A 22,942-nucleotide genomic window follows, 5' to 3' on the forward strand; every position below is an offset into this window, starting at 1 on the left:
ATACCTATCAGCGTGACCACAAGACAGGATAATAAATCAACTAAAGTAATGATGTGTCTCTCTCGCTCTCTCTCTCTCTCTCTCTCTCTCTCTCTCTCTCTCTCTCTCTCTCTCTCTCTCTCTCTCTCTCTCTCTCTCTCTCTCTCTCTCTCTCTCCCTCAATTCAATGGGCTTTATTGGCATTGGAAATAATAATAATAATAATAATATGCCATTTAGCAGACGCTTTTATCCAAAGCGACTTACAGTCATGCGTGCATACATTTTTTTTTGTGTATGGGTGGTCCCGGGGATCGAACCCACTACCTTGGCGTTACAAGCGCCGTGCTCTACCAGCTGAGCTACAGAGGACCACATACAGTACCAGTATAAAGTTTGGACACACCTACTCATTCAAGGGGTTTTCTTTATTTTTACTATTTTCTACATTGTAGAATAATAGTGAAGACATCAAAACTATGAAATAACACATATGGAATCATGTAGTAAACAACAAAGTGTTTCGCCGGTCTACTGAGCCACCGGTCTGAGCAAACCACCTCGGCAACACCGGAATGGAAACCCAATGCACCCTAATCACCTCCAGCGCACCTGCACCTCATCATCTCATCACCACCCCTATATAGCCCTGGACTGTTCAGTGTTGTGTTGTGTGTGATTGTTAGTGTCTTGTCCTTGCTCTTTGTAGTTTCCCAGCGCCTCAACCAGCACCAGCAGCAGATTGCCCAGCTGAACGCCGCCATGTAGGAAGTGCTCCAAATGCTGCATAAACTGACCATCGCTCCGGATCCACCTCAAGGAGCGGCGAGTGCACCCAGTCCACCTCCTCCCGTGCTATCACCAACGTCTGAAGGACCCCTCGCCCTGCCGGAGCGCTATGATGGGAACATTTCGAAATGCAGAGGCTTCCTGCTGCAGGTTTCACTGTATCTGGCGCGTCAGCGTGGGGCATCTCCATCGGACCAAGCCAGGATAGCGTTGGTGATTTCGTTACTGAAGGGAAAGGCGCTGGATTGGGCCACGGCAGTCTGGGAAGGAGGTGAGGCCGCGGCGCTTCCCTACTCCACCTTCCTCGCTCGGTTCAGGCCGGTGTTCGATCATCCCACGGAGGGAAAGGACGGGGGTGAGCGTCTTCTCCGGCTACAACAGGGAGAGGGGGCCGCGTTCGAGCACGCCCTGAGATTTCGAACGGTGGCGGCATCTTCCGGCTGGAATGAGTGCGCCACGTCCATTCGTCTTGATGACATGCTGAGAGACTGACGCTCACCCCAGCTGAGCTATGGAAGCTGCCCTGCCTCCGAGTCCTCACCCATGGAGGTGGGCAGCACCCCCTACACAACCACGGACCACAGATCTCCTGGCGACTCCCTATCTAGGCGGTATGACTCCCGTCACCGCTCCGTGAGTGTTCCGTTATCACCTGTCACCAAACCATTGTTTTTAGTTCCCCTAATGGTGAATGGTTCTTCCTTCTCTTCGCTTTCCACGGCAATGATAGATTCCGGATCAGCGGGGAACCTTATAGATAGGGAGCTGGTCTCTGAATGGGGGTTGCCCACTGTGCCACTGCCTTCTCCGCTAGACATCACCTCGCTGGACAATAAACCAATGGATCAGGCACCATTACGCACGTCACTCTCCCCATCACCATCACCATTCCCACACTACCGAAGCACCACGAGGAGCTGTCCACATCCACATCACCATTCCTACAACTTCACCGGATCGTCTTGGGATTGCCCTGGCTCAGACTACACAACCCCACCATCAATTGGATCACCAAGAGGATCACAGCCCGGTCCCCCTCATGCCGGAGGACCTGCCTGCCGGTGGTTTGTTGTTCCGGAGTCCCTCCAGCCCAACATTCCATGTGAGTACGCAGATCTCTCCGACGTATTCTCTGCCTCCAAGGCTAAGTGTCTCCCTCCTCACAGGTCCTGGGACTGCGCCATTGACCTGCTGGAGGGACAACACCCCCCGAAGAGTCGCATTTACTCCCTCTCTATAGCGGAGACTGAGGCCATCAGTTCATCAGACACTCTACCTCTCCTGCCTCCGCCAGCTTCTTCTTCGTGGCCAAAAAAGATGGAGGACTGAGGCCGTGCATTGACTACCGGGGGCTGAACGCAGTCACCACCAAGTACCGGTAGCCCCTCCCTCTGGTCCCATCGAGCAGCTGCGAGGGGCCCGGTACTTTACCAAGTTGGACCTGAGGAGTGCCTACAACCTGATCCGAATCCGTGAAGGAGACGAGTGGAAGACTGCATTCAGCACTACCTCAGGCCACTATAAATACTGCGTCATGCCCTACGGCCTCGCCAACGCACCTTCTGTGTTCCAGTCCCTCGTCAATGACGTGTTCCGAGACATGCTGAGTAGACAGGTGGTGGTGTACATCGAGGATATCCTGATCTACTCGGCTAAGTTCGAGTAGCACGTCAGGTACGTCAGAGCGGTCCTACTCCGCCTCCGTGAACACAACCTGTTGGTGGAATTCGCATTTCTCCCCCTTCACCAACAGGCCATCTCCTTCCTGGGATACAGGATCAGTCCTCAGGGGGTGTTCATGGAAAGAGCTAAGATGGATGCCGTTAGGTCTTGGCCAGTCCCCAACACCATCAAGGGCCTACAGAGCTTCCTGTGCTTCGCAAATTTCTACCGGCGTTTCATCAGGTCCTTCAGCTCCATAGCCGCCCCGCTCACCTCTCTCCTTAAGGGGGGGCCTCAGAAGCTGGCCTGGAACTCTGAGGCTGATGCTGCCTTCAAGAGGCTGAAGGAGAGGTTCACCACAGCGCCCCTCCTAAAACACCCAGATCCAGCTCGTCCTTTCATCCTGGAGGTGGACGCATCTGAGGAGGGCGTGGTTGGGGTCCTCTCCCAGCAGCAAGGTAAGCCAGAGAAAATGTATCCCTGTGCCTTTTTCTCAAAAAAGCTTACCCCCGCAGAGAGGAACTATGGAGTTGGAGACAGGGAGCTGTTGCCGGTGGTCCTCGTTCTGGAAGAATGGAGACACTGGCTGGAGGACGCAGTCCATCCATTCCGGATTCTCACTGACCACCGGAATTTGGAGCACATACGGGCAGCGAAACGGATGAACTCTCGTCAAGCCAAGTGGGCCCAATTTCTTACTCGCTTTCAATTTGTTCTACCGCCCAGGATCCCAGAATGTGAAAGCCGACACACTCTCCAGGATGCACCATACCGGAGAAAGGAAGGATCTGAGGGGTCCTATCCTGCCTCCGTCTCTCATCGTGGCACCTGTCGTTTGGGTTGTGGACGAAGTCATCCGCCTGGCAGCTCAGGAGGACCCAGCGCCTGCCAACGCCCCTCCGGGGCACGTGTATGTACCCACCAGGGTCCGTGACCACCTGCTGATCTGGGCACACACCACCCTTACGGCAGGGCACTCCGGTATGACGCGCACCCTACATTCTCTCTCACAAAAATACTGGTGGCCCACCTTGGCTACTGATGTCTCCCGCTATATCAACTCCTGTTCCGTATGTGCCCAAACGAAGACACCTCGGAACACCCCGGCAGGCAAACTAGTTCCTCTCCCAGTGCCTCAGCGACCTTGGTCACACCTGTCCATAGACTTTGTCACCGACCTCCCACGTTCTGACGGCTTCACCACAGTCCTGGTGGTCGTAGATCGGTTCTCCAAATCATACAGTTTTTTGCCACTAACTGGTCTTCCTTCTGCTCTCCAGGTCCTGAGGTCCTGTTCCAACAGGTCTTCTGGCATTATGGACATCTGGAGGACATCGTCTCGGACCGTGGCCCCGAATCCACCTCCCGAGTGTGGAAGGCTTTCCTGGAGAAGATTGGGGCCACGGCCAGCCTCACTTCCAGGTATAGGCCTCAGTCGAATGGGCAGGTGGAGCGCATGAACCAGGAGCTGGGGACATTCCTTCGTTGCCACTGTCATGACCGGCAGGGTGAGTGGGCAAGGTTTTTATCCTGGGCAGAATAAGCCCAGAACTCCCTCGTTCACTCCTCCACGGGGCTCATTCCCTTCCGGTACGTCCTGGGGTACCAGCCGGCCCTGGCCCCTTGGACACCCAGCCAGACCGATGCACCTGCTGTCAACGAGTGGTTCTGCAGGGCCGGACAGGTCTGGGACTCCGCCCAGGTCCATCTCCAGAGGGCCATTAGTTGGCAGAAGGACCAAGCCAACCGCCACCGCAGTGAGGCCCCCGTATTCCAGCCTGGTGATCGTGTCTGGCGGTCCACTAAAAATCTCCCTCTCCGCCTGTCCTGCAAGAAACTAAGCCCCCGGTTTGTGGGGCCTTTTAAGGTCCTCTGTCTGATAAATGAGGTATCGTACCAGCTGCTCCTTCCCCCTCACTACCGTGTCTCACCCACTTGCAGGCCCGCTCCTCGTCCTCGGGGTCGTCCTCCAGGCTGGCGACGTCCTGGGGTGGGTGCTGCGCCTCCGGGGGGGGTACTGTACTGTCACGTCTCCTCCTGTTGCCCCCCTCCGGTGCTCTGATTCGCCGGTCTACTGAGCCACCGGTCTGAGCGCACCACCTCAGCAACACCGGAATGGAAACCCAAAGCACCCTAATCACCTCCAGCGCACCTGCACCTCATCACCACCCCTATATAGCCCTGGACTGTTCAGTGTTGTGTTGTGTGTGATTGTTAGTGTCTTGTCGTGTACTCGCTCTTTGTTGTTCTCTTGCTCAGTGTTAAGTAAACCTTTACATTGTTGATGTCTGCATCCTGCCTCTTCGTTTCCTCAGTACTCGTCACAATATTTGATTCTTCAAAGTAGCCACCCTTTGCCTTGATGACAGCTTTGCACACTCTTGGCATTATTTCAACCAGCTTCATGAGGCAGTCACCTGGAACTATATGTTTACATTGCCAAAGCAAATGAAATAGATAATAAACAATCAAAAATGAACAGTAAACATTACACTGACAAAAGTTTGAAATGAATAGAGACCTTTCAAATGTCATATTATGGCTATGTGCAGTGTTGTAACGATGTGCAAATAGTTAAATTACAAAAGGGAAAATAAATAAACATAAATATGGGTTGAATTTACAATGGTGTTTGTTCTTCACTGGTTGCCCTTTTCTTGTGGCAACAGGTCACACATCTTGCTGCTGTGATGGCACACTGTAGTATTTCACCTAGTAGATATGGGAGTTTATGAAAATTGGATTTGATTTCAATTTCTTTGTGGATCTGTGTAATCTGAGGGAAATATGTCTCTAATATGGTGATACATTGGGCAGGAGGTTAGGAAGTTTCCACCTCATTTTGTGGTCAGTGTGCACATAGCCTGTCTTCTCTTGAGAGCCAGGTCTGCCTATGGCAGCTTCTCTCAATAGCAAGTCTCTCTCTCTCTGTATGAGATGGTGACTGTCGTCGGTAATGTGAGAGGGGCAGGCATAGATGCTAATGTATTTGTCACTCTTTGTGGAGACTTTGGCATCACTCCCAAAGTGCACCTGTCCAGCAAGTGAGTTCAATCGTATTTCCCTAATACATATGTGTCACGCCCTGACCTCTATAACTCTAGTTAGTTTGGTCAGGGTGTGCATGTTTAGTTCTAGGTTGTTGTATATCTATGTTTAGAGTCTAGTGGTTATACTTCTATGTTTGGCCGGGTATGATTCCCAATCAGAGGCAGCTGTTGCTCGTTGTCTCTGATTGGGGATCATACTTAGTCGGCCAGTTTTCCTGCCTGGGTTGTGGGATCTTGTTCGTACTCTGGTTTGGCTTGTATGTGTTTTAGCCATAGTGAGTGTCACGTTACGTTGCCTTTTGTTGTTTTGGTCGAGTGTTTATCCAGTTTAAATAAACACGTTCGCATACCACGGTCTGACTCGTCTCTCAACGATCGTGACAATATGTTAGCTCTGTGGTATTACTGAAAATAAATGCTGGAATACATCACTTACTATAATGAACTACTAACTCACAAAGGCTCAGGATTATAAAAGGACAAACTCAAAATCATGTTCCATATAATCGTATAAACTTAATACTGAACTCAAAATGCTCGGTCAATATGTTTTATCTTTAGTATTCATTTATTGATATTATTAAATGAGATTGTAATTCAGTGACTTCTTTCAAGGAATGTATGGCTTATGTTTTTAATCCTAATTCATGAATGTACAATGCATATTTGGGTGTTGTAAATAGGATGTACAGTGTGGAATTTGTGCAGAAAAAAAGGTTTTCTTTGCTAACTCTCTAATTCTCCAGCACAGAAAATAGGTATTTTTTTTATCAATCTACCTAAGGATTATTATTTATTACAGTAGGATTACTTCCTTTTGTGTTGCATTGTGGGTATGAGTCTGTATAAGAGTAAATTCCTGTAACTTTAAACTCATGAACCTCATATAAGCTGACTAAGTGACGCTGTACTGACGTCAACTATCAAATCAGTACAATTGTCACAAAAAGCTACTGATAATATAACGTTTACCAGGAGGTAATTGAAATTATAGTGCTTGATGGAAATGCTCCATAACGAGAGGAGGCAAATCTTCTAATGCATTTGATAGAGGCCTGGCTAAAGTACAGAATGCACTCTTCTATACAGCCACATAATGGACACACAGTGTATCTGAAGTAAGGAGGACCTATGTGACATGGCCGGTCTTCTTTTCATTTAGAGCAAATTAAAAAAGACCATGATGTCATTTCTAGATAACACACTTAATCTGTGTTGGTAATATGAGGACCTGCACAGGGACTGTTATCATGCAAGTCGCAGGCTCTCTTTATCACTACACACCCATGAATACGCAGAAAGAGTTACATTTTACATTTTAGTCATTTAGCAGACGATCTTATCCAGAGCGACTTACAGTTAGTGAGTGCATGCATAATTTTTTTGTTTTTCGTACTGGCCCCCCGTGGGAATCGAACCCACAACCCTGGCGTTGCAAACGCCATGCTCTATCGACTGAGCTACATCCCTGCAACTGAGCTACAACTGAGTTACACATATACAGTATACTGTACCTAATCTACAGTACACTTGTCTACACCTTGTCATTCATGTCATTCTCCCCATCACATTAGACACATTGACTCAGTATGTAACATATGATATACACAGACGTACATAGATACTGTACACATACATATACACAGTGCCTTCTGAAAGTATTCAGACCCTTTTACTTTTTCCACATTTTGTTACATTACAGCCTTTTTCTAAAATTGATTAAATTGTTTTCCCCCCTCATCAATCTACACACAATACCCCATAATGACAAAGCAAAAATAGGTTTTTTAATTTGTTGCTTATTTATTAAAATTACAAAACGGAAATATTACATTTACATAAGTATTCAGACCCTTTACTCAGTACTTTGTTGAAGCACCTTTGGCAGCGTTTACAGTATTGAGTCTTCTTGGGCATGACGCTACAAGCTTGGCACACCTGCATTTGGGGAGTTTCTCCCATTCTTCTCTGCAGATCCTCTCAAACTCTGTCAGGTTGGATGGGGAGCATTGCTGCACAGCTATTTTCAGGTCTCTCCAGAGATGTTCGATCGGGTTCAAGTCCAGGCTCTGGCTGGGCCACCTGATAATATAACGTTTACCAGGAGGTAATTGAAATTATAGTGCTTGATGGAAATGCTCCATAACGAGAGGAGGCAAATCTTCTAATGCATTTGATAGAGGCCTGGCTAAAGTACAGAATGCACTCTTCTATTCAGAGACTTGACTCCTGCGTTGTCTTGGCTGTGTGCTTAGGGTCGGTGTCCTGTTGGAAGGTGAACTTTTGCCCCAGTCTGAGGTCCTGAGCGCTCTGGAGCAGGTTTTCATCAAGGATCTCTCTGTACTTTGCTCCGTTCATCTTTCCCTCGATCCTGACTAGTCTCCCGTCCCTGCTGCTGAAAAACATCCCCACAGCATGATGCTGCCACCACCATGCTTCACCGTAGGGATGGTGCCAGGTTTCCTCCAGACCTGACACTTGGCATTCAGTCCAAAGAGTTCAATCTTGGTTTCATCAGACCAGACAATCGTGTTTCTCATGGTCTGAGAGTCTTTAGGTGCCTTTTGACAAACTCCAAGCGGGCTGTTATGTGCCTTTTACTGAGGAGTGGCTTCCGTCTGGCCACTCTACCATAAAGGCCTAATTGGTGGAGTGCTGCAGAGATGGTTGTCCTTCTGGAATGTTCTCCCATCTCCACAGAGGAACTTTAGAGCTCTGTCAGAGTGACCATTGGGTTCTTGGTCACCTCCCTGACCAAGGCCCTTCTCCCATGACTGCTCAGTTTGGCCGGGCGGCCAGCTCTAGGAAGAGTCTTGGTGGTTCCAAAGTTCTTCCATTAAAGAAGGATGGAGGCCACTGTGTTCTTGGGGACCTTCAATGCTGCAGACATTTTGTGGTACCCTTCCCCAGATCTGTGCCTCGACACAATCCTGTCTCGGAGCTTTACGGACAATTCCTTCAACCTCATGGCTTGGTTTTTGCTCTGACATGCACTGTCAACTGTGGGACCTTATATAGATAGGTGTGCGCCTTTCAAAATCATGTCCAATCAGTTGAATTTACCACAGGTGGACTCCAATCAAGTTGTAGAAACATCTCAAGGATGATCAATGGAAACAGGATGCAACTGAGCTCAATTTTGAGTCTCAAAGCAAAGGGTCTGAATACTTATGTAAATAAGTATTTTTATTTAATTTTTTTATATCATTTATTTACAATTTCTAAGAACCTGTATTCGCTTTGTCATTATGGGGTATTGTGCGTAGATTTCTGAGGATTTCTTCAAATTAGTGGATTCGGCTATTTCAGCCACACCCGTTGCTGACAAGTGTATAAAATTGAGAACACAACCATGCAATCTCCATAGACAAACATGGGCAGTAGAATGGCCTTACTGAAGAGCTCATTGTCTTTCAATGTGGCACCGTCATAGGATGCCACCTTGCAAACAAGTCAGTTGGTGAAATGTCTGCCCTGCTAGAGCTGCCCCGGTCAACTGTAAGTGCTGTTATTGTGAAGTGGAAACGTCGAGGAACAACAACAACTCAGCCGCAAAGTGGTAGGCCACACAAGCTCACAGAACGGGACCGCCGAGTGCTGAAGATTCGTCGGTCCTTGCTTGCAACACTCAATACCAAGTTCCAAACTGCCTCTGCAAGCAACGTCAGCACAAGAACTGTTCGTCGGGAGCTTCATGAAATGGGTTTCCATGGCCGAGCAGTCGCACACAGGCCTAAGATCACCATGCACAATACCAAGCGTCGCCTGGAGTGGTGTAAAGCTCGCCGCCATTGGACTCTTGTGCAGTGTAAACGCATTCCCTGGAGTGATTAATCATGCTTCACCATCTGGCAGTCCAACGGACAAATCTGGGTTTGGCGGATGCCAGGAGAACGATACCTGCCCCAATGCATAGTGCCAACTGTAGTTTGGTGGAGGAGGAATAATGGTCTGGGGCAGTTTCTCATGGGTCAGGCATGGCCCCTTAGTTTCAGTGAAGGGAAATCTGAATGCTACAGCATACAATGACATTCTAGTCGATTCTGTGCTTCCAACTTTGTGGCAACAGTTTGGGGAAGGCCCTTTCCTCTTTCAGCATGACAATGCCCCCGTGCAAAAAGCTAGGTCCATTCAGAAATGGTTTGTCGAGATCGGTGTGGAAGAACTTGACTGGCCTGCACAGAGCCCTGACCTCTAGTTGTGACATATAGCTTTAATTATTGTTACCGTCATTACTACCGAGGAGGAGTAAAGTTTCACCTTACTCAGATATAGCCTTTATATACTATATGTTCTACTTGTATTATGGGATGATCAATTAACATTTGCACCATGATACATGTAAGTGTTGGCCCTGGTTTTGAACAGGTCTGAGGGATTGGAACAATGAAGGCGGAGCGAATTGCAACATTTTGGAATTCTAATGGAATTGTGGAGATAACTGCTCAAATGACATGAATTCCAAAGTTTGTGTTGGTGTCACGAACGTCGTATGAAGGAGTGGACCAAAGCGCAGCGTTAGTTGCGAACATACTTGCTTTATTTAATTAAAGCATACACACGAAATAACAAAACAATAAACGACTCGTGAAGTCCTCAGTGACAATGACCGAACACGGAACAAAAACCCACAAACACAAAGTGAAACACAGACAGTTAAATATGGCTCCCAATCAGAGACAACCAGCACACAGCTGACACTCGTTGCCTCTGATTGGGAGTCACTCAGTCAAACAATGAAAATGACGAACTAGAAACACCCAACATAGAAACAGAACACATAGAATGAACACACCCTGGCTCAACATATAGAGTCCCAGAGCCAGGGTGTGACAGTACCCCCCCCTAAAGGCGCGGACTGCGACCGCGCCTAAATACGAGCAAAACAGGGGAGGGCTGGGTGGGCATTCCTCCTCGGCGGCGGCTCCGGCTCCGGGCTTGCCCACCACCCTCCAACAAACCCCCCATAGCGCCCCTGGTCCGGTCTGGCCCCGCTGGCTGGAGCTGGACTGGACGTAGCAGGGGCGGTAGGCTTCAGCTCCTTAGTGGAGCAGTTGAGCGGTACCTGAATTGGCACCGATGACCCAGGCACGGGTTGTGCCGGACTGACGACTCGCACCCTAGGCTTGGTGCGTGGAGCAGCGACGGGCCTTACCAGGCTGACGACTCGTACCCCGGGCTTGGTGCGAGTAGCAGGAACGGGCTGAACCAGGCTGACGACTCGCACCCCTGGCTTGGTGCGAGTGGCAGGAACGGGCTGGACCAGGCTGACGACTCGCACCCCTGGCTTGGTGCGAGTGGCAGGAACGGGCTGGACCAGGCTGACGACGCACACCGTAGGCTTGGTGCGTGGAGCAGGGACAGGCCGGGCTGGGCTGGCGACGCACACCGTAGGCTTGGTGCGTGGAGCAGGGACAGGCCGGACAGGGCTGACGACGCACACCGTAGGCTTGGTGCGTGGAGCAGGGACAGGCCGGGCTGGGCTGGCGACGCACACCGTAGGCTTGGTGCGTGGAGCAGGGACAGGCCGGACTGGGCTGGCGACGCACACCGTAGGCTTGGTGCGTGGAGCAGGGACAGGCCGGACAGGGCTGACGACGCACACCGTAGGCTTGGTGCGTGGAGCAGGGACAGGCCGGGCTGGGCTGGCGACGCACACCGTAGGCTTGGTGCATGGAGCAGGGACAGGCCGGACAGGGCTGACGACGCACACCGTAGGCTTGGTGCGTGGAGCAGGGACAGGCCGGGCTGGGCTGGCGACGCACACCGTAGGCTTGGTGCGTGGAGCAGGGACAGGCCGGGCTGGGCTGTCGACGCAAACCGTAGGCTTGGTGCGTGGAGCAGGGACAGGCCGGACTGGGCTGTCGACGCACACCGTAGGCTTGGTGCGTGGAGCAGGGACAGGCCGGACTGGGCTGGCGACGCACACCGTAGGCTTGGTGCGTGGAGCAGGAACAGGCCGGGCTGGGCTGTCGACGCACACCGTAGGCTTGGTGCGTGGAGCAGGGACAGGCCGGACTGGGCTGGCGACGCACACTGTAGGCTTGGTGCGTGGAGCAGGGACAGGCCGGGCTGGGCTGGCGACGCACACCGTAGGCTTGGTGCGTGGAGCAGGGACAGGCCGGGCTGGGCTGTCGACGCACACCGTAGGCTTGGTGCGTGGAGCAGGGACAGGCCGGACTGGGCTGGCGACGCACACCGTAGGCTTGGTGCGTGGAGCAGGGACAGGCCGGGCTGGGCTGGCGACGCACACCGTAGGCTTGGTGCGTGGAGCAGGAACAGGCCGGACCGTACTGGGAACACACACCACTGGCCTTAAACGGGGATCAGGAACGGGCCGGACCGGACTGGCAATACACCTCAGTACCTCTCGCCGTGCCTCTACAACTTCCTTCCCTCCTCTCGCCAATGGCTCCCGTAACCCGGTGGCCTTCTCTCCTCGTCTCCCATTTCGCCCTGTGGCAGCCTCCTGCTGCCCAGTCGCCCATGCCGTGTGCCCCCCCCTAAAAAATTATTGGGGGTGCCTCTCGTCCGTCCGACGATGGCACTGCTGACGCCGCTGCTCCTCTCTCGCCAGGGCCTTAATCCTACCCCAAGGTCCCTTGCCCCCGAGCATGTCCTCCCAGGACCACGATTTGCCCACCTGGGCCATCGCCAGCCTCTCCATCTCCTTTCCTGGCGCTTCCTCCCATGTCCAGTCTGCCTGCTCCTGGACACGCTGCTTGGTCCTTTTATGGTGGGTTTTTCTGTCACGAACGTCGTATGAAGGAGTGGACCAAAGCGCAGCGTTAGTTGCGAACATACTTGCTTTATTTAATTAAAGCATACACACGAAATAACAAAACAATAAACGACTCGTGAAGTCCTCAGTGACAATGACCGAACACGGAACAAAAACCCACAAACACAAAGTGAAACACAGACAGTTAAATATGGCTCCCAATCAGAGACAACCAGCACACAGCTGACACTCGTTGCCTCTGATTGGGAGTCACTCAGTCAAACAATGAAAATGACGAACTAGAAACACCCAACATAGAAACAGAACACATAGAATGAACACACCCTGGCTCAACATATAGAGTCCCAGAGCCAGGGTGTGACAGTTGGGGTTGATTTGTTTTGTCAATGTCAGTCCGCCATTTATTTTGAAGGTTCATTTTAGACACAGACAGGGCGGGCTTGTTGGACAGTAATTTAGTGCCAAACATTTTATTGATGCATTTTGCCCCTTTAATTAGGGAGTGCAGCCCTGGCATTGTCACATAGATTTGAATATTGACCATAATTGCCAAAAGGGGAGCATTGAGAGAAATGTTGGTCAATCACAATGGCAGGTGTATTCTCCATTGTTGGAGGGTATCGTATCTGATTCACCACGGCTGGCAGTGGAGGACCTGCCACAGAGACACTAGCCATCTGCCACTGTCAGAGGAGGGGGTAGACTTGTGCCAAAACCCCAGACTGGCTTTGGTCAGGTGTCCGATTCTACCACCCTGTGACAGAGACAATATATTAGCCCACTGGTTCAGATACTGAATAGATTGTCTTTCAGGTAACATCTTATTTGATCGTTCTTATGACATTTATATCCAGTGTCATAAATATGACATAAGACTTGTCATGAGGTGTCATGTACAATACATTCAAGTTCACTCATGTCAAAGAAAGTGTTACCATTGATATTTAAGAGGGGACAACAGCATATTGGGATTCTGTCACTCTGCCAGTCTGGCATGAGACCATCATTGTGCCACACACTAAGCTGATCTGTCAGAAGCTGCAATTTACCAGATATATCTTTATCCCTATTTCTCTTGTAGTCTGTCTCTCCCTTTTGCTCATGCTCGCTATCTTTTCTCACATTACAGAAGCCGAACGGCATTTGAGAGAATTAAGATGGATCAAAACACACAATGTGGGGCCCTTGAAGAAGCTGAGGTGCAGTATGACAATGGCGTCATGGTGGCAGAAACCACTGGTTTAATTCAATGTACACTACATTATAATAATATCAGCATACTCATTGTACTGTAGTCTCAGACTGAGCTTAGAATGCCTGTGGGGGATTTCCTCGGAAATACCACTGAGTGTTAAGCACCATCTGTTCTTTGGGGGTTGTGATGGTGATGGTGCTAGAGATGGGATCTGGGTCACATCCCAGTCCTAAAAAGTGAAGATACATAGATTATGTCTGAGTGACTGCAACACACTGGGTGTTGGTAATAGCCTAGATATATATTTTGAGGAGTGAATAAAAAATAAAAAAACATCTGCATTGCTGCAGGTCATCTGAAAATATGCAAGTGCAAAATACAAGCAGTTTTATCTAGACCATCATCATTATCCAGTTCAATGTGTTTTGAAACTAGCTTACAGTAGAAGAATGTGCCAGGGCTAATTGTAAATTTACCACCATCTAAATTAATTGGCCTAGAATTTCTGATAAAGTAGGGTAGTTTATTTAATCCCTAAAATGCTACTTTGGGCGACATTTTATCTCTGCAAAACTGCATAACCACGCAATAATAACTTAAAAGGCCTAGGCTACTCACGATGTTGTAGAAGGACTGGTCTTGTGTTCTTTCATGATGTGACGTCTGTGAGAGTCACGCATTTTGCCGCGGATTTCTTTACACCTGTAAAAAAAACAATCGCTGCATGGACATCGGAAAATACGTTTAAAGATCATTCAAACGAGTGGCGTTTGGTAATGCAAAGTGGCTTTTGCACACCTGTCCGGGAGTGAAGTTTGGCCTCTTCTTCCCGGCTGAGCTCAGGATCACACTACCAAGCAGAGCTCTTCACAAGTTCAACGACCCGACTGCTGCAATTGATTTTATCAACAAGAACTAGAAGGAAACTGTTCCCCCAGACTGACCGGAGCAACGAGATGGATATTTAGCCTATCTGAAGTGCACTGTTTGATAGGTAAGGCCCGACACATAATATAATAATATGTAGCCTACGACAGTGCTTCCTGTTTTTTTATTTGCATTATACGTACATTTTCCTCATTGTTGGCTGAAATAGTAAGCCTCTATTCATATAATAATTATTTTGTCATTGTTTTCTATGTAGGCTTGAGGAACAGGTTCCCTTTTATTTTGTCGAGCCATAAGCTGTCATGCTGCCTATGTTATTTGATTTAACACCCTGGTGTCACTTTAGTTGGCACTATTGGTAAACTGTGCTTTCAATATTATTTTTTTATATATTATTTTCTCTTTTAAAATATAATTGTCACAACGCTCCACTTGGTAAGAGTTTAGCCTAGCTGCTGAAACCACTATGTTTCCTGGAGAGTATTTAGGAGCTTGTATACTGTTTGGGAAGACGCTTCAGCGGGTGGGTGGGAGGTAGTTCAACTGTTTTTTGTTTTATTTTTTCTCGTATGTCAGGTTCGGTCTTCCGCTTACATATAAAAGCCTACACTGATTTCCTCTTTTTCCAAAGGATGACTCAACAACCTAAAAAAACATTTGTGCCTTTCTGTCTTCACTTCCAGATATGACCTCACTTATTAATCTTGGGTGGCGATTTCAATTGCTGACTTAATCCTACTTTGGATCGTTCTTCCAACAAAATTAGCACACCTGCTAAGGTTATCAAAACTTTTCTTGAAGAGTTTGCCATTACAGACCCCTGCCGTTTTTTCAATCCAACTAGTAGGGAATATTCATTTTTCTCCCATGTCCATCACACGTATACCCGCATTGACTACTTCTTAGACAACAGACTTCTTTCCTCTGTACGCTCATGCTCATACAATTCCATTGTCATATATGTTCACGCCCCTCTGACTTTAGAGCTATCAGTTGGTGGTGGGACTGAGCCTCGTGTACCTTGACGTTTTAATACGCGCTTGCTGTCTGATGAAAGTTGTCAACTTTCTGACTACTCAGATTGACGTTTTTATAGCTACTAACGACACCCTCGACGTTTCAGCATCTGTTCTGTGGGAGACATTTAAGGCCTACATTAGAGGTAAAATCCTTTCATACACTAGTTTTGAAAGAAAAAAGAGGAAAAAAAGACTCTCTGAACTGACAATTTGTGTTTTACAGTTAGACAGTACTTACGCTACCTCACCTTCCCCAAATGTGTACAGGGATTGACTCTCTTTACAAGCTGAATTCAATACCTTGTCAACAGACCAAATTGAGAAACTGCTGCTTAAGTTCGTGACATACTCACTATGAGTCTGGTGACAAGGCAAGTATATTGTTTTCTCATCAACTTCGCCAGTCTTCCTCTGCTCTACAGATTTCTCAAATTCAAACACCTACAGGTGCAACAACAGATCCCCAGCTAATAAATAACCAGTTTAAGGACTTCTATGCCTGTTTATACACTAGAATAGCAGGAAATTAGCTTTAAAACCGAAAAAATTTTGCTCAGCTCCATGGGGAAATTTGTAGAATTGCAGGAAATTGACTTATAAATTCTAAAATGTCTCTACATCGCCAAGATGGCGGCCTCTAAAATTCAGCTGTGCCGACAGCGCCCACTGCAAACTCAATATCACTTATCACTTTTGAACACAATTGAACAATAAATAGCCTATTACCTTGTCGACAAGTTAACAAATGATATGTATGTCTCCAAAAGTTAAAGAATGGGATTAAGCCAGTGGCTCAAATGGAACTATCCAAGCAGTATATACTCCTCTTTTAAATGTTGATATTTGGTTGCATTGTCAACTAAATACAATTCAATAAAGACTATATATACAAAAGTATGTGGACACCCCTTCAAATTTGTGGATTTGGCTATTTCAACCACACCCGTTGCTGACAGGTATATAACATCGAGCACACAGACATGCAATCTCCATAGTCAAACATTGGCAGTAGAATGGCCTTACTGAAGAGCTCAGTGACTTTCAACGTGGCACCGTCATAGGATGCCACCTTTCCAACAAGGCAGTTCGTCAAATGTCTGCCCTGCTAGAGCTGCCCCGGTCAACTGTAAGTGCTGTTATTGTGAAGAGCAACAATGGCTCAGCCGCGAAGTGGTAGGCCACATAAGTTCACAGAACGGGTAGAAATCGTCTGTCCTCAGTTGCAACACTCACTATCGAGTTCCAAACTGCCTCTGGAAGCAACATCAGCACAAGAACTGTTCGTCGGGAACTTCATGAAATGGGTTTCCAGGGCCGAGCAGCCGCACACAACCCTAAGATCACCATGCGCAATGCCAAGGGTCGGCTGGAGTGGTGTAAAGCTCGTCGCCATTGGACTCTGGAGCAGTGGAAACACGTCCTGTGGAGTGATGAATCACGCTTCACCATTGAATCTGGGTTTGGCGTATGCCAGGAGAACACTAACTGCCCGAATGCATAGTGCCAACTGTAAAGGTTGATGGAGAAGGAATAATGGTCTGGGGCTGTTTTCGTGTTTCAGGCTAGGCCCCTTAGTTCCAGTGAAGCATACAATTACATTCTAGACAATTCTGTGCTTCCAACATTGTGGCAACAGTTTGGGGAAGGCCCTTTCCTGTTTCAGCATGACAATGCACCCGTGCACAAAGCGAGGTAAATACAGAAATGGTTTGAGATCGGGGTGGAAGAACTTGACTGGTCTGCACAGAGCCCTGACCTCAACCACATCGAACACCTTTGGGATGAATTGGAAAGCCGATTGCGAGCCAGGCCTAATCGCCCAACATCAGTGCCCGACCTTACTAATGCTCTTGTGGCTGAATGAAAGCAAGTCCCCACAGCAATGTTCCAACATCTAGTAGAAAGCCTTCCCAGAAGAGTGGAGGCTGTTATAGCAGTAAAGGGGGGATAAACTCAAGAGATGTTTGACGAGCAGGTGTCCACATACTTATTGGCAGGTAGTGTAACTTTTGTAATATACACTGCTCAAAAAAATAAAGGGAACACTTAAACAACACATCCTAGATATGAATGAATGAAATAATCTTATTAAATACTTTTTTCTTTACATAGTTGAATGTGCTGACAACAAAATCACACAAAAATTATCAATGGAAATCAAATGTATCAACCCATGGAGGTCTGGATTTGGAGTCACCCTCAAAATTAAAGTGGAAAACCACACTACAGGCTGATCCAACTTTGATGTAATGTCCTTAAAACAAGTCAAAATGAGGCTCAGTAGTGTGTGTGGCCTCCACGTGCCTGTATGACCTCCCTACAACGCCTGGGCATGCTCCTGATGAGGTGGCGGATGGTCTCCTGAGGGATCTCCTCCCAGACCTGGACTAAAGCATCCGCCAACTCCTGGACAGTCTGTGGTGCAACGTGGCGTTGGTGGATGGAGCGAGACATGATGTCCCAGATGTGCTCAATTGGATTCAGGTCTGGGGAACGGGCGGTCCATAGCATCAATGCCTTCCTCTTAGAGGAACCGCACCAGCATATGGTCTCACAAGGGGTCTGAGGATCTCATCTCGGTACCTAATGGCAGTCAGGCTACCTCTGGCGAGCACATGGAGGGCTGTGCGGCCCCCCAAAGAAATGCCACCCCACACCATGACTGACCCACCGCCAAACCGGTCATGCTGGAGGATGTTGCAGGCAGCAGAACGTTCTCCACGGCGTCTCCAAACTCTGTCACGTCTGTCACATGTGCTCAGTGTGAACCTGCTTTCATCTGTGAAGAGCACAGGGCGCCAGTGGCGAATTTGCCAATCTTGGTGTTCTCTGGCAAATGCCAAACATCCTGCACGGTGTTGGGCTGTAAGCACAACCCCCACCTGTGGACGTCGGGCCCTCATACCACCCTCATGGAGTCTGTTTCTGACCATTTGAGCAGACACATGCACATTTGTGGCCTGCTGGAGGTCATTTTGCAGGGCTCTGGCAGTGCTCCTCCTGCTCCTCCTTGCACAAAGGCGGAGGTAGCGGTCCTGCTGCTGGGTTGTTGCCCTCCTATGGCCTCCTCCACGTCTCCTGATGTACTGGCCTGTCTCCTGGTAGCGCCTCCATGCTCTGGACACTACGCTGACAGACACAGCCAACCTTCTTGCCACAGCTCGCATTGATGTGCCATCCTGGATGAGCTGCACTACCTGAGCCACTTGTGTGGGTTGTAGACTCCGTCTCATGCTACCACTAGAGTGAAAGCACCACCAGCATTCAAAAGTGACCAAAACATCAGCCAGGAAGCATAGGAACTGAGAAGTGGCCTGTGGTCACCACCTGCAGAATCACTTCTTTATTGGGGGTGTCTTGCTAATTGCCTATAATTTCCACCTGTTGTCTATTCCATTTGCACAACAGCATGTGAAATGTATTGTCAATCAGTGTTGCTTCCTACGTGGACAGTTTGATTTCACAGAAGTGTGATTGACTTGGAGTTACATTGTGTTGTTTAAGTGTTCCCTTTATTTTTTTGAGCAGTGTAATAAATAGCCTAAAGTTAAGGCTATTTTACAAACTAATGTAACATTCAACCTTAAAATTAGAAACACATCCATTGGCACATTTTGAGGCTACTGTAACAATAAATGCCTTCTTATGTAATCATACAAAGCGTGCATGTTCAAGATAGCATGCATAGGTCGACGCAGGAGATCTTCACAATTGTTGTAATTTTTATTTTATTTTTTTATTTCACCTTTATTTAACCAGGTAAGCCAGTTGAGAACAGGTTCTCATTTACAACTGCGACCTGGCCAAGACAAAGCAAAGTAGTGCAACAAAAACAACACAGAGTTACATATGGGGTAAAAAAAACATAAAGTCAGAAATACAACAGAAAATATATATACAGTGTGTGCAAATGTAGCAAGTTATGGAGGTAAGACAATAAATAGGCTATAGTGCAGAATAATTACAATAGTATTAACACTGGAATGCTAGATGTGCAAGAGATTATGTGCAAATAGAGATACTGGGGTGCAAAAGAGCAAATTAAATAACAATATAGGGATGAGGTAGTTGGGTGGGCTAATTTCAGATGGGCTGTGTACAGGTGCAGTGATCGGTAAGGTGCTCTGACAACTGATGCTTAAAGTTATTGAGGGAGATAAGAGTCTCCAGCTTCAGAGATTTTTGCAATTCGTTCCAGTCATTGGCAGCAGAGAACTGGAAGGAATGGCGGCCAAAGGAGGTGTTGGCTTTGGGAATGACCAGTGAGATATACCTGCTGGAGCGCAGACTACGGGTGGGTGCTGCTATGGTGACCAATGAGCTAAGATAAAGCGGGGATTTGCCTAGCAGTGATTTATAGATGGCCTGGAGCCAGTGGGTTTGACGACGAACATGTAGTGAGGACCAGCCAACAAGAGCGTACAGGTCACAGTGGTGGGTAGTGTATGGGGCTTTGGAGACAAAACGGATGGCACTGTGATAGACTACATCCAATTTGCTGAGTAGAGTGTTGGAGGCTATTTTATAAATGACATCGCCGAAGTCAAGGATCGGTAGGATAGTCAGTTTTACGAGGGCATGTTTGGCAGCATGAGTGAAGGAGGCTTTGTTGCGAAATAGGAAGCCGATTCTAGATTTAACTTTGGATTGGAGATTCTTTATGTGAGTCTGGAAGTTGAGTTTACAGTCTAACCAGACACCTAGATATTTGTAGTTGTCCACATACTCTAGGTCAGACCCGTCGAGAGTGGTGATTCTAGTCGGGTGAACGGGTGCTAGCAGCGTTCGATTGAAAAGCATGCATTTAGTTTTACTAGTGTTTAAGAGCAGTTGAAGGCTACTGAAGGATTGTTGTATGGCATTGAAGCTCGTTTGGAGGTTTGTTAACACAGTGTCCAATGAAGGGCCAGATGTATACAAAATGGTGTCGTCTGCGTAGAGGTGGATCTGAGAGTCACCAGCAGCAAGAGCGACATCATTGATATACACGGAGAAAAGTGTCGGCCCAAGAATTGAACCCTGTGGCACCCCCATAGAGACTGCCATAGGTCCAGACAACAGGCCCTCCGATTTGACACACTGAACTCTATCTGAGAAGTAGTTGTAGTAATAATCTGTGCAGACTGTCGAACGGCATTGATCACTTGCACCATGTACTTTCAATGTAATCTCACCTGCAACTAAATATTAGGAAGGTGTTCTTAATGTTTGTACACTCAGTGTAGGTTGTAATCTCATTGATCAACGTCTCAACCAAATATTACCCCATTATCCACATTAAAATGACGTGGTGTGCCCAGTTCGGTTGGTCGCAAAATTGTAGCTAGTAGTTGCGAGATTTTTTGCAATTGTTTGGTGTTTCTTTAAACAACAGTGTTGTGTATAGAAGGTGTCAGAGTATCACAAGGCCTAATTGTCACATGAGGAACTGTTGCCTCCAATAGCTGACTGCCACTGTGTCCCCAGGATTGAACATGACAACACAGGTGGCTTGAATGCCAGCTGGTTCCTGTACTGGGTCGTGGTCACCGACATGAACCGTCTGCACATAAGGTTCTACTTTGCATGCAACAACTGGCTGAGCCGAGAGGAGGGGGACAGCCTGTATGTCAGAGGGCAGCCTCAACCCCATGGATGTCCCCAAATGTAGGTCAATCTGGAAAGCACACCTTTACACACAGTACAGGATACACATCCACACTACATAGAATATAGAAGGCGACACTGCATGAGGCCCATGGTTCAAAAACACTCTGACCAATTGCACTGAACACTATCTACAGGGCCTACAGCATAAGCTGCAAAGTATACGGCAACTGAAACCAAGATTTGCATAATTTAGGAGCTGCATCTTACATAGCCAACTTGATTTGTAGTTAATGCACACTTCATGTTCTTACAGGTAAGTTACTCTGCCTACTGTTACTTGTGGGTAAGGTGCCTCATGGAGCCTAATCGTCCGGTAAACCTTGTAGTCCTCTTGTTACAATGTGACCTTCATCTTACATCTCATTATCAGACAGAGAGAGAAGGATGCAGGGTGCATTTGTTTTGGGGCCAAATGTGACCATGGTAGTAGACACAGATCATGCCTCCGCTCGTGCCTACTTTTCCAGTATATTCAAGACTGGATGAGTGGTCAAAGATTAACCGTTATTCCGAACCTGACAGCTGTCACGGGACCAGACACACCCTGACAGGCACACTCACACACACCTACAGTAGACCTATTAATATTTCACCTGGAAACTGGCTTATTTGGGATTAGAAGAAACTCTTGACTGTCTGATGTCTATTGTGAGAAAAAGGGAGGAGATGCACACAAACTCGCACAAGGCACGAGATTAAACAGGAATTAAGGAGAGGTTAGAGGTTACGGTCAAAGAGGTTAGAGGTTACGGTCAAACTTAAATTTCAGTGACAGTGATGCATAACATGAAAAGTATCATAATGGCTGTGTCTATACCCCATGTGAAATATCATGAACAGACCATAACCAGTTCATGAATGTCCTATCCTCTTTGATATTCTGTTGTTTAACAGATAATGTATAAATACAGTGAGTGTGTTCACCTCTGCCGAGATGGGCAGTGGGTCAGATGGGGACGTCTTCCTGAATATATTTGGAGATCATGGTAACACAGGCAAGATAAGACACTTTTCGTGCTTTACAGTTGTTCTCTGAGTCCACTGTGAGAATACAAGCACTATTCTTTCTGTCATTAGCTGTTTGATTTCATTATATATCACTCTATATTCTATATGGTTTCATTTAATAGCATCAAAGGGGAGAGGTGACAAAGATAACTTTGAGCGAGGCACAGAGGACAAGTTTACTATTGAAGCACCAAACATGGGAAGGCTGAAGAAAATCACCATTGGCCACAACAACAGGGGCTCATCAGCTGGATGCTGTGTAGATAAGGTATACACACACACACATACACTCACACTCACACTCACACACTGTTATCTGTCTCCAGGTGGTGATTGATGACATGGGGAATAAGGAGGTGTATGAGTTTCCAGGGAATCACTGGTTTGCCATGGATGAAGATTATGGGAATATACAGAGGGACGTGTTGTTGGGAGCAACACAACCCATAGTATGTGGAAAAATTTCCCAACTCTTAGTACAAAACTCAAAACAGATCATCCAAAAGGCAGTTTATTCGCAACTTTAAGCACATTTTCAGTTGACTAAGTACAACTCACAAAATCACACAGTAACTTTTTCACCAAACTTATCAGTATTTTATCTAGAAATACCTTTCGTATAAAGTAATTGCCTTTCACAATGTAATGATCACACTACTTTTCATATGATTATCTTCTCATTTTAAAAAATACATTTGACCATCACTTAATCCAACTGCGCTTAATGGTTAATCATTTAACCATTTGGTAAACCTATAGATTTTAAACTGGTTTGTTAACTAAATATGGATTTTGAGAACTACAGAAATAAAATGTGTGTTTGTAAAGTATAAAAATCTATATTACATGTATGATACATGATAACCATACATAATGACTACTCGTCATTAGTAATTGATTTCACATAGTGGTAACCACAATTGGTCACCATATACACTGAACAAAAATAGAAACCCGAGCT

At 47.3% G+C, this 22,942-nt stretch overlaps 1 pseudogene across 1 annotated transcript in view; it reads left to right on the forward strand.

Moving 5' to 3' along the window:
* LOC311099380 (lipoxygenase homology domain-containing protein 1-like) overlaps window positions 1-22,318 on the forward strand; it is a 29,153-nt pseudogene extending 6,835 nt beyond the window's left edge. The window contains exons 2-5 of the transcript in view: window positions 5,368-5,474; window positions 13,352-13,421; window positions 20,791-20,970; window positions 22,308-22,318. The product of the transcript in view is annotated as a lipoxygenase homology domain-containing protein 1-like (transcript). The remainder of the gene's footprint in view (window positions 1-5,367; window positions 5,475-13,351; window positions 13,422-20,790; window positions 20,971-22,307) is intronic.
* Window positions 22,319-22,942: the final 624 nt, after the last annotated feature.

This window comes from Coregonus lavaretus (genome assembly GCF_964263955.1).
Source record: "Coregonus lavaretus genome assembly, chromosome: 24".
Taxonomy (NCBI): Eukaryota; Metazoa; Chordata; class Actinopteri; order Salmoniformes; family Salmonidae; genus Coregonus; species Coregonus lavaretus.